At 41.7% G+C, this 12,039-nt stretch overlaps 1 protein-coding gene across 3 annotated transcripts in view; it reads left to right on the forward strand.

The window, feature by feature from the left end:
* Nucleotides 1–633: 633 nt before the first annotated feature.
* The window catches only part of BMS1 (BMS1 ribosome biogenesis factor), a 44,938-nt gene continuing 33,532 nt past the window's right edge, over nt 634–12,039 (forward strand). The window contains exon 1 of one of the 3 annotated variants that reach the window (XM_072971064.1): nt 634–738. The gene's annotated coding sequence lies outside the window, so the exon portion shown is untranslated. Of the gene's footprint in view, nt 739–11,687; nt 11,759–11,822; nt 11,842–12,039 lie in introns of those variants that run through there. The other 2 variants (XM_072971062.1, XM_072971065.1) reach the window with 2 other exon arrangements.

The raw sequence follows: 12,039 nt of genomic DNA on the forward strand, positions 1-12,039 counted from the left end.
TAGTTCAACTCCTGTTAAACATAAGAGAATTCACTCAAGGAAGAAACCCTGTCATTGTAACAGATGTGGGAAGACCTACAGCCACAAACCAACTCTTGCTGCGCATCTGAGAATACACACAGAAGAGAAATGATGGAAAGACTGAGGTGCAAAACACTCCTACCATGATCTAGAGCCTCCGGTGGGACAGGATGTATATCTAGGGAAGAAACTATGCATGTAATGAATATGAGAAGTTCTTCTACCAGAAGTCAGCCTTCAGTTTACATCAAAGAACTCACACAGGGGAGAAACTCTGGCAATGTTTTTTATTGTTTGTTTTTCTTTCTTTCTTTTTTAATCAATATGTGTTTCCTTTTCCTCCTGGGCACAGAGCTAGTCTATATTTCTCTGCTTCTCACATCCAGGCTGGACAGTGTGAAGGAGATCTGGCCAATGGGATGTGAGCAAAATGATGTCATTCACTTCTGGGTCTGAGATGTAATGGGATCCAGGGCAACCCTTTGTGATCTCTGTTGTTCTCTAAGCAGTAGGAACGTAGATGCCTTCCACTGAGAGGTCAGCACTCACTGTACTCCCACAAGAGTGGAGACTCCTGTCAAAATCTTGAATGGTCAGAAGCCCCATCTGTACATCAAACTCCCTGTAACTGGAGAAATCAGAGTCAAGAACTCTACTGGCTACAACAAAGGTAGAAAGGCCTTACCTAAAGGTGATAGATACCTCATCAAACCTCAGGTAAATAAGAGCAGAGTAAAACTTTATAAATGTTTGGCTTTCTGAAAGTTTTAAGCAAAACCTACTTACTATATTTCAGAGAATTCTTACTGAGGGACACTGAAGTAAGAAAATACAGAGAATTTTTTTTAAGAAAAAAATGTGTGCTTGGGTAACAAAAATTTTATTAAATAAAACATTTCCTATGGATGTAGCCACTGTAGTACATGTGTTTTTGTAAAACATCACAAACATTTTGAATGAATCAGGTATACAGCATTATGTATGTGTGAAAAGTCCGTGAGCTGTGGGGGACTTTTATATATGAATATATTACATAATGTTTTCTGTGTTTAAAGTTTTCATTGGAACCCGATAGAGTCAAACTAAAAAAACAAGATCCTTACTTTAATGACCAGTATGACATGTATTATCATTTCTTAGTGTAAACATCACTGCAGTCTTTTTATTTTAACACAATATATATTTTATGTGAAATAATATTTGACACATTTAAAGAATCACACTACAGTTGACCCTGGAAGAAGGTAGAGGCTGGAGTGCTGAACCTACGTGCTGTTGAAAATCTGAGTGTAACTTAGCACCAGCCTCCATATCTGGTTCCACATTCGTGGATTCAAACAACCATGGATCATATAGTTCTGTAGTATTTACTATTGAAAACAATCCACCTATTAGTGGACCCACACAATTTAAACCTGTGTTATTCAAGGGCCAACTGGACACACGTTTTTCTCTACTATTTCCTGGTATATATTAATGGGTGTGGCCATTGTTACTGAACTGCCTGTTCAATAAAGAAGCCAACAGTATTTTTGCCAGTGACGTGTTTTCTCTAATAATTATTTACATACAAAATAGAGGCTTACGTTCACAATTTTTACCTTTGGCATGAGCCTGAATTTGAGAAAACAGCTGTGAACAGTAATGCTCAGTAAGAAAACAAGCCCATCTTTCAATATCCTGAAATGTTTAATAGAGGAGCCTAAGAAGGTTTGAGTATGCCAGCCCAATTTAGATGTAACCCGGGAATTATTTCTATAGTAACATGCTATGTATCTTTGTCTTTACTTCTAGTATAAGTAACCATGGTACTGAAGTGGGAGGAAAGGGGGCAGGGCACAACCATTGAAGGAATGACACAGCCATTGGGCACAGGACAAACCAGTTAGAACCAAGATGGCAGAAGATTCGACTTCCAGTAGACCTGGAACCTCATGGTGCACCCCCAGGCACCATCACAGTTCCCAGGCTGACCATAGAAGGTCAAAAAGTGTGGGGGGCGCATTTCTTGGAAATCCTTGCCCCTTCCTCAAAGTAATTGGAATAATCCTCCTACTCATTAGCATGTGAAATTGCTGAGTCCGTAAAACCTAACAACTCCCACACCTCGTGTTTGCTCTCGCTCTGTTGCTCTCACCTTCTGAGACAGCCCGCACTCTGTCTATGGAGTGTGTATCTACTTTTACTTTAAACACCCCACACCTCTCAGCTTCTCTCCCTCTCACCTTTCTGAGATGGCCCACATTCTGCCTATGGAGTGTGTATCTCCTAAGCCGTTTTCCCTTCTGAGTGAGACAGGCTGCACTCTGTGTATGGAGTGTGTATTTCTCTAAATACACCTACTTTCACTTAACCATGCCTTGCTCTTGAATTCTTTACTGCACGAGGCAAGAACCTATTCTCACCCAACAGCATGGTGCAGAAGTTGGCAGACATTTTCTGTAACAGGCCATATAGTAAACATTTTAACCCTGTTGGCCTCATGTGCTTTCTGTCACATATTTTTACGACCTGTAAAAAACATTCTTAGCTTGTGGAACATTGGAAAACAGGCTACTGGCCAGATCTGGCCTTTGGGCCATAGTTCACTGACTCCTGATAGAGCAGTTCAGAGCATGGGCTCTGGAACCAAACTTCCTGGACTCAAATCCTAGTTCTACTACATACCAGCTGTGTGACCCGGGGCAAATCCCTTACATCTGTTCTTCAGTTGCCTTATCTTCAAAATGATGATAATGATATTACCTACTGCATGGGGGTCTAGTGGAGATTAGGTAAATTAGTCAATGTAAAGTACTTAGACCATTGTATAGTGTCGCAACTATTAGCTTTTCTAAGACTAGCATAATTTCTTGCAACAGATTTGTAGGAGCTTTTACAGATTTTTGATTTGTTATTCAACAGCTGTCTCTCACTTACTCCATGCCAGCAGAATGTTGTTTTTGTTTCATTCTCTGTCTTTCCTATGTATGATGTAAGAGATAACAATCTAACCTATTTTTTTCAGCTTTTTTGAGGTATAATTGACAAATAAAATTGTAAGATATAGTCAGCCCTTCACATTTGAGAGTTTCATATTCACGCATTCAACCAGCCACGAATCAGAAATAATCTAAAAATAAGTTCTAGAAAGTTCCAAAAAGCAAAACTTGAATTTGCTGCATGCCAGCACTATTTATATACTATTTACATTGCATTTACAACTACTTATATAGTATTTGCATTATATTAGGTATTATAATTAACCTAGAATTGGTTTAAGTATACAGGAGGATGTGTGTAAGTTATATGCAGTTACTATGCCATTTATATAAGAAACTTGAGCATCCCACAAATTTCAGTATCTGAGGTGGGTCCTAGAACCCTTTGAGGACATTTGGTCCTGTCCAAAACATCCATTGAGACATTTGATCTACAAGAGGTCTTTGCTATTTGGTCCTATATGAGACATCTGTCCGCACCAAAAAGATCCTTGAAATTTGGTCCCATCCAAAATGTCCATTGGGATATTGGGACATTTGGTCCATGATTCATTAAACAATACAAACATTTAACTTCATTAAAATTTTATGTTATTTTTGTTGTATTTCATGATGGATTTTGGATTTCACATTAACTCTTCTTCCTCGTCGTGATGTTTTTAGCAGGGTTACTCTTAAGTCAGTGGCCAATTGCTCTTGAGTATGTTTTGACCTGATTATTGGTTTCATATTCCTTATACCTGGGAATAATTTCGGTTATATGAAATTGATTTTGTCAGCATCGTTGTGAAGTTGGCAGCCATCATTGAGGGTGGCCACCAGGAACCTGGGTGATAACGTGTTCATTGCTTTGCAGCTCAGCCTTTAGCACTCCAGTAAACTTCCAAGTTGAAGGATGATGCACTATCAGCAGCTTTTGAAATCTGCTGTGCCAGCCTTTTACTGTATTGTTTGTCCTGTGAACTCCATTTAGTACTGATGTATAAACCTTCCAGGTTTCTGGTGGAAATCTTACAGTTTCTGGTCTTCTGCCTCTGCCATGCCTTCCAGGAACATATACTCCTTCAACATAATCCATTAGGTTATCTACATTATCTCCTGCATTCTCCACTGTACATTCAAAAGTTTTGTTTACACCATCCAAAGGCATAAATGGAAGTCCAAACAATATGGATGCACACTTACAAGTATTACTTTCCATTGTCACATATACCATTGTGACAATGTACCATCCATTTAAGAGTCAAGACAGCAAATGCTAACATCCTATGTACTATGTACTATGATCAGTTTATGATTTCTGTTTCACTAAATTCTGTGTTTCTGCTTATGCCAAAGATAATGTTTTAATTAGTATGGCTTTGTAATGCTTTTTAATGTAGGGCAAGTTCTTTATATTGCTTGAAGTTTTTTTTTTTTGACCCCTATACTTTTTGTTGTCAAAGGATCCAGCATTTAGTCTTGTCAATTAAAAAAAATTAGTCATTCTAATATGTGTGTAGCCTTATCTCATTGTTGTGGTAGACTTGCTTTTGAAAATAGTTTGGCAGGATAATATGAGCCCCTGTGATCTGGCAATTTCATATGTGCACCAAGAGATATTGTAAGAGCAAAATCAAAAACTAGTAGCAACTGGGACCTTAGTAGACAGAAGAATGAATACATTTACAATGTTATATTCATATAATAGAATATTAGAATATTGTGTAGCAGTCTAAAATATTTAACTTACTGTATTACTTAGGGAAGTGTAAATAGCAATAAAACTATAATGAATATCTGGGTAACGATAAATAAAATTATTAATAGCAGTTACTTTTTTCAGGATCTTATTAAGGAGGGGCACACAGGGAACTTTAAAGTTGTGGGTTACACTATTTTCCTTTGGTTGGGTAATGTACATACCTGTGTCTGTTTTATTATTTTTATCTTATATATGTATTATTTACATTGCATTCGTTTTATAGTAGAGGCCAGTAGCATTGCCTTATTTCATAATGCAAAGAAATAAGTACTTGATAGACAAAAAAGTTAATTCTCCCTACCCTAAATGCTTCCAGGCTTTACTCACATGTCTTTGTCATTGAATGTCAGTGTGCCATTGAAGGCCTTAAGAGAGGGAATTCTGCCTCCAGAGCCTCAAGCTGAAGCATCCCTTAAGTCTCAGCCCCGTGGCCTACCCTGCAGATTTCAGACATGTCAGCCCCCACAGTCACGTGAGCCAGCCCCTTAAAATAAAACTGTCTCTGTCTACATACACACATACACACACACATACACACCCACACACGCACACTCACACTCAATTGGTTCTGTTTCTCTGGAGAACTCTAACATGTCATTTATATCTGTTTTTGAGATAACATTAAAAACATCTGAAAGTGCTTGTCAGATTGTAGGTACTTAATAAGCATGCACGTTTTTTCTCTGACTTCTGCTTTCTATCAGTGTTTAACAGTTTCATGTCTTCTTTTCCTGTATTGGTTATTTATTGCTGTGTAACAAATTACCCCAAAACTTAGTGGCTTACAACAACACTTTTTTTTTAATTTTAAAATTTATTTTTTGGCAGGGGAAGGAGGTAATTAGGTATTTTTTTTTTAACAGAGGTACTGGGGATTGAATCCAGGACCTCATGCATGCTAAGCACGCACTCTACCACTATGCTATACCCTCCCCCCGACAATAACACTTTTATTTCACAGTTTCTGTGGGTCAGGATCTGGGCACAGCTTACCTGGGTGTGCCTCTGGCCCAGTCTCTCACAGATAGCAGTCTCAGCTGTGACCATCGCAAAGCTCACCTGGGAAAAGCTCAGTTTCCAGGATCACTCACCGTGGTTGTTGGCAGGATTCAGGTCTGTGCAGGCTCTTAGCCTGAGGGCCCAGTCCCTTGCTGAGAGGAACCCTCAGAGGCTGTCCTCAGTTCCTTGCCATCAGGGCCAACCCACATGCAGCTTGTTTCATGAAAGTGTGCAAGCTGAGACCCAGTGGAGAGTATACTCACCAGAAAGAAGTCACAGCCATTTATAATTTAACCACAGAAGTGACATCCCATCACTTTTGCTAGATTCGATTCATTAGAAGCAAGTCACTAAGTCTGGCTCACTCTCAAGGGTGAAATCAAAGGTGTGAATACCAGTGGGTGGGGATCACTGGGACCATGTCAGAAAAGGCCTACCCCATTTTCATTTTCAAATCCATTCATTATTCAACAAATAGGTATTGTATATGCCAGGCACTATTCTAGCCACTTGCGATGGATCAGTGAATGAAACAGACAAAATTCCCTGCCTTTAGCAAAGAGGGATAGTTAATTACACATTTGTATGTTTCAAGGTGATAAATGCTATAAAAAGTAGGTCAGGATAAGAGCACTGGGAGAGCTAGGAGTGAGGGTAGGGGGTCAGGAAAGGCTTCATGGAGAGGGGACAGTTAAGCAAAAGCTTAAAAAAGGTGAAGGAGTTGGCTACACGACTATCTGGAGGAAGGAGAATGGATACAATGACTCAAAGGCAGAAACATGCCTGCATCTTCAAGGAAGAGCAAGGAGGCCAGTGGCAATGAAGTCCAGTGAGCAGAAACAGTGTGTAACAGGAGATGAGGTTTGAGGAAGGACCAAAGCCTGCAAAGCTGGGAGGTTATTGTAAGGATTTTGACTTTTTCCTGAAATGAAATGGATGCCTGTGAGAGGTTTTGAGCAGAAGAATGACATGATCTTATATGGTTTTGTTTTATAAACTTAAAAAATAAATAGAATATACATTCAGAAAGTACACATATCACAAGCATACAGCACAATAAATATTTACAAAGTAAACACACCTATCAGTTAGCACCAGCTGCGGAGACAGATCAGTAGCATTTCAGAAGCTGTCCCCATGGCCCCTAGAGTCATATGTCCCCTTCTCTACAAAATTAACAATTATCTTGACTTTATTGCCATGTGTTAATTTTGCCTAGTTTCAAACTCTATATAAATGGAATCATACAACATGTTCTTCTCTCTGTCTGGCTTCTTTTGCTAAAAATCATCTATGTTGTTGATCATGGTAGCTTATTGTCATTGTTACATATTCCATCATATGAATACACTACAGTTTATTCATGCTTTTATTGATGGACTTTTGGGGTTTTCCCAGTTTGGACAATACTCTGAACATTCTTGTACGTCTTCCAGCATATATTTCTGTCACTGGCTTATAGAGTAGGTGCATGGTTAGTAATAATAGATATGCCAAACCATTTTCCTAAGTGCTTATCAAAATTTAAATTCCCAACAGTGCCTTATGTTTTAACAGGATCACTCTGGCTGCTGCATGGTGAAGTGACTGTGCAAGGGTAAGGGTAATGCTAAGGGAAGCAGGAAGACTGATTAAGAGGTCATGCAGTCATCCATGTGGATAAGATGGGGCTCAGTGGTAATACTGACTGGTACTATTGGAGATGGTGATAAGTGGTTAGCTTCTGGTTATATTCTAAAGGTAGAATCAATAGGAGTTTCCTGATAAGTTGAGTATGGAACATAGAAAAAGAGAGGAGACAAGGATGTGTCCAAGGTCTTGGGCCTTATTAACCTTATGGACATAACTGCCATCAATGCAGATAAAAGCAGGGCAGCTGGTTTGAGAGAGATCATTAGTTCCATTAGGGCATGTTATGTTTGAGATGTCTGTTAGACGTCTGAATGGCTATTCAGGGAGGTGGCTGGAGTTCAGGAGAGAGGTCTGAGTGACTGATATAAAATTGGAAGTTGTTGGCAGATGATATTGTACTGATCAGCACCCAAAGAAGAAAGAGAAACCACACAGTAACTTGAACAGGAAAAAATTGTATTAAGAATCATTAAGGGATTTTTTTCTTTTACAACAATTCAACAGAATTAGAGGCTAGAACCTCTGTAGAATTATCTCTTTCCCCTCCTCCCCACCACTTTTCTTCCCTCTTTGGATTTTAACCTAGTGGATGTGGACATATAGCTGCTGAGAGCCATCTTGATACCAAGTGAAATCTAAATACAGAACTCATGATAAAGGACAGGATAACTGCAAATGGAGAGGGCTTCCACTGTGTGTGCCCTTGAATCAAGCTATTCTTGAAGTTTTTTATACTGTTGGGGCTATCAGTTCTGTTACTCAATAGATTCTCCTTTTGCCCAATCCACTTTGGGTTCTGTTTTCTCATATTACAGAAAGAGTTGTAATACAAATGCTTAGTCTTCAGTGTATTTGCAATATTTTCTTGGGAGATCTTAGCTTCTGATTTCTCCTGTATTAGCCCTGGTGTCACACTGTCTGGTGTAAGTCTGGACCCTGGCACTGTTACATAATCACCAGCTACTAAAGCTCACTTTGCCTCATTTTCCTTAGTAATAAATTGGCAGTGAAAAATATACCTTATTGATAGTGGTTTTGTGAGGAATAAATAAGATGAAATGTAAAGTGCCTACTAAGTTGTCTTTCACGTGAGAAATAAATGTTAACCATTTTATTGCTTAATAATTAAATATTGTTATTTTTTCTGTTTCGAATGCTAAGAGATATCTGGTTTATTCTGCAGTGTGTTTTATTACAAATCTGCATATTTTTGGCCTTTAATCTCCCAATTACTGAATTTTAAGGCTTGTAGTAGCAGGTTATTAAGTAAATCATGCATATCCCTATTGCTAAAGTGTGTGTAAACCTAATCTCTTCTTATAATTTATTTTATACAATATGTCACTGGTGACATATCACAGTCTATGAAATTCTCTTATTTAAGAAATTTAAAACAAATGATAAAAGAAGAGTATAAAAGTACTGAGTTAATGGGCAAAAAAAAACAAACCCAAGAATTACTAACAACAAGGAATTGGAGCAATGAGGCATGGGCTTAGTATGAAGAGAACTCTAAAGAGTATAGAGGAGGGGGAGGGTATAGCTTAGTGATAAAGTGCATGCTTAGCATGCATGACGTCCTGGGTTCAAGCCCCAGTATCTCCATTTAATAAACGTGATTACCTACCCCCTCCCCAAATTTTTTGAGGGTATAAGAATAGCGGCTCTGAGGAGCAGCCACTACCCAATGGTGGTGATGGAGGGTCCAGGAAGGGATTCCCTGTCCCTGCACCTGCTCCACAACAGCTGAGATGCAGACTTCATTGGAAGGGGTGTGGCCATGGCCCACCAGTGTCAGGGGGAGTCCCTGTGGTTCAGCACCACTGAAAGTTGTTGGAAATCCCTCTCTTAGGTACTGGAGAAAGGGGAGGTGTCTCAGGAGAGTAACTCCATGACACAACTGCTGGGAGGTGGGAATGGGGCAGTGGGATGCTGCTGGTCACCACACACAAGAAGAGCAGGCCCTGCAGGAGTCACCCACCTGAAGAAGTGTGGCCAAAGCACAGCAGAACCAAGAAGGAAGACTGCTTCTTTCTGCAAAGTTTCTCCATCACACTCTATTGACAAAACCTAGGATCCCACTAGTGTCAAAGGAAAAATATTTAAAGGGCTAATTCCATTTTTTCAGAGTAGGCAATGAAGGGTGAATCTGTAGCAGAGTTACAATAAATTGATAACAGATACAGAGGGCATATAAAACTTAAAGACATGATGAAATCACCAAGGGAGTAAGTATAGACACAGAAGAGAAGACGACTAAGGCTGAGCCCTCTGGGCTCTAACGTTACCAGGCAAGGCTGAAAGAACCAGCAAAGGCCACTAAGAAGGAGCAGCCTGGGCAGAAGGTGGTATTCTGGGAGCAAAGTGAATCAAAGAGAAGTAGGACAGAGGAACCAGAAAACATACTGACAACACTTTTCTGAAATTTTGCACAAAGGGAGTAGAAGGACGATGTATCAACTGGTATAGGAAATGGGGTCAAGAGGTGGTTTTGAAGATGAGACAAATAATTACATGTGGTATGATGATGATGATGGGGATAGTCCAGTAAAAACTGCTGATGTTGAGGAGACAATAGACTGGCTGGAGTGATGCCCTGGAGTAGTAAGAGAGGATGGGATCCAGTACTCAATACAGAATTCCTTTAGGTGGTCACAGTGGTAGTTCATCTACAGTAACAGGCAGGCAGCAGAGAGGGACATGAGCGGATGTGGTGGTGGAGATCTCTGGTGGTGGTAGTCTCCACTTCCATTTTCTTAGTGAAGAAGGAAGGGGGAGGTGGTGAGAAGGACTGAAGAGAGGAAGTATGAAATACTCGTTTGGAGGAAGGGCATAGACAGGCAAAGTTAGAATCATTAAAGTGAGAACACTCAGCATGGTTCTGGGTTTTCCTCCAGCCATGTTTAGTTGTATTGCTATAGCATGGAGTAGATGGGGAATTCGGTTTATCCAGGGCTCTCATTTTACCAAGCAAGTATGATGAGGTGACAGGGAGGCGAAGGAGTTGAAAAAGCATGCAAGACACTGATGATAATGATTGACCATGGAGTTTAAGCTAGTTTATTAGAGACAGAGAAGTTATCAAGGGAAGAAGGTAGTGCGGTTTGGATTGGAGGTATGGGCAGGGTTACAAAGTCTTGATTTCAGAGCATCAGAGGGAGTTACCTGTAAAGAAGTCAGGTGGTGTTTTAGAGTGGGATGCTTCAGGAGTTCCAGTCCTTGGACCTGCCAAAACCTAGAGTATGATCACAGAGGGAGTGAGAATCTGAGGTAAAGCAGAGGATAAGAATGGGATCCATGGAGCCAAGAAGTTAGAAGAATTATCTACCTGTATACTGAAGTCTCCAAGAAGAGGATAGTGTCGGAGGGAGTTACAAAATTATAAGCTCTTTACAGATGAGGGAAGTGTTTGCCTTGTACAGCAGCCTCCCAAGCACACCACAGAGTGTACAGGGTATGCAGAGCGAATAGCTGTGGGATGCTGAGGGAGAACGAGACCGCTTTGAAAAGGCATGAGGCGTAGTGGGGTCTCGATTACTATAGTGAGTCTAGTACTGTGAGGTAGAAAAAGTGAGCTTCAGGTGCCTGGGTGGGACCATATTGAAAAGAAAACCTCCAAAACTCTGAAAATGTACCTAGCTCCCTAGGCATTGGCGCATCCCAGCTCACCGGAGAGGTGGGAATGGGCGGAACCCTGGGAAGATAGTTATGCTCCAAGGAAACTGCAAGAAGCTGCAGCCCCGCAGGGAAAGCTCCTTTCCCAGGAACAGAGAAAGGCCAAGTCATTTCATGCAGGGTCAGAGTTTGTCTCTGCCCTCAGAAACTGTTGGTCCCGGCAAAAGAGGGTCCCAGCACCAAAGACTTCCGAGAAATCTCTTTAAGTCATCTTTAAGGATGAGCAAGCGGACCAACTAGTGTGACTCCCAATCAAATGCTACTCCTTTAGGCCAGTCGGAGGACGGGTGCCTGGAGCTTTCAGAGCAGACGGGCCTGGTGACTCCAAGGTGACCAGGCTAAATCTGCTGTTTTCGGCTTTTCTCCCGCATCTGGAAACAGATGCCAGGCGGCACTCTCGCCGAAGTCTCCGGGTGAACTCGGGCATAAGCGCCGCTCGCTGCTCCGAGACCCAGACCTACAGCGCCGAGCGGCGGCGGGGCGGGGCGCTGCTTTAGGTGGAGTGCGCCGCTCAATCGTCGCCTGAGACCGCCCTCAGCCAATCACGATCTTTCCTTTCCCGTTTCCCCTGAAAGTCGTCCCTCCGCGGAACTCTTTCTTTTGCTCCCTTTGTTTCCCGCCGGCGTATAGAGTTTGCTCATAGAGCGCATTTCCGCTTCCGGCGCTGTCCATGTGGGCCGAAGGAGGAGTAGCAGTTGTGAACCTGGTAACGGCCGCGGGCTGGGGGAGGCCGCGATGGTTGGGGTCCTCAGGGCTGGGGCTCCGGGAGGGTCGCGAGTCGCGCGCGTGGTAAGGTCCTCCCTCGGCCCTCCCGGACAGTCTTTGCTCCCGAGAAGCGCCTCTTGCCACGGGCAGACATACTTCGTACCTGCTGGGAAAGTGTTGAAGGAATTCGCGCAGAGCCGGGACCGGGAGGGGAGGTGTCAGGGAGAAGTGAGAGGTCGTTAAAGGGCAGGGGAATCCTAGCAGATAGCTTAGAGCTGAGCC

This window comes from Vicugna pacos, chromosome 11, assembly GCF_048564905.1.
Source record: "Vicugna pacos chromosome 11, VicPac4, whole genome shotgun sequence".
NCBI classification, from domain to species: Eukaryota; Metazoa; Chordata; class Mammalia; order Artiodactyla; family Camelidae; genus Vicugna; species Vicugna pacos.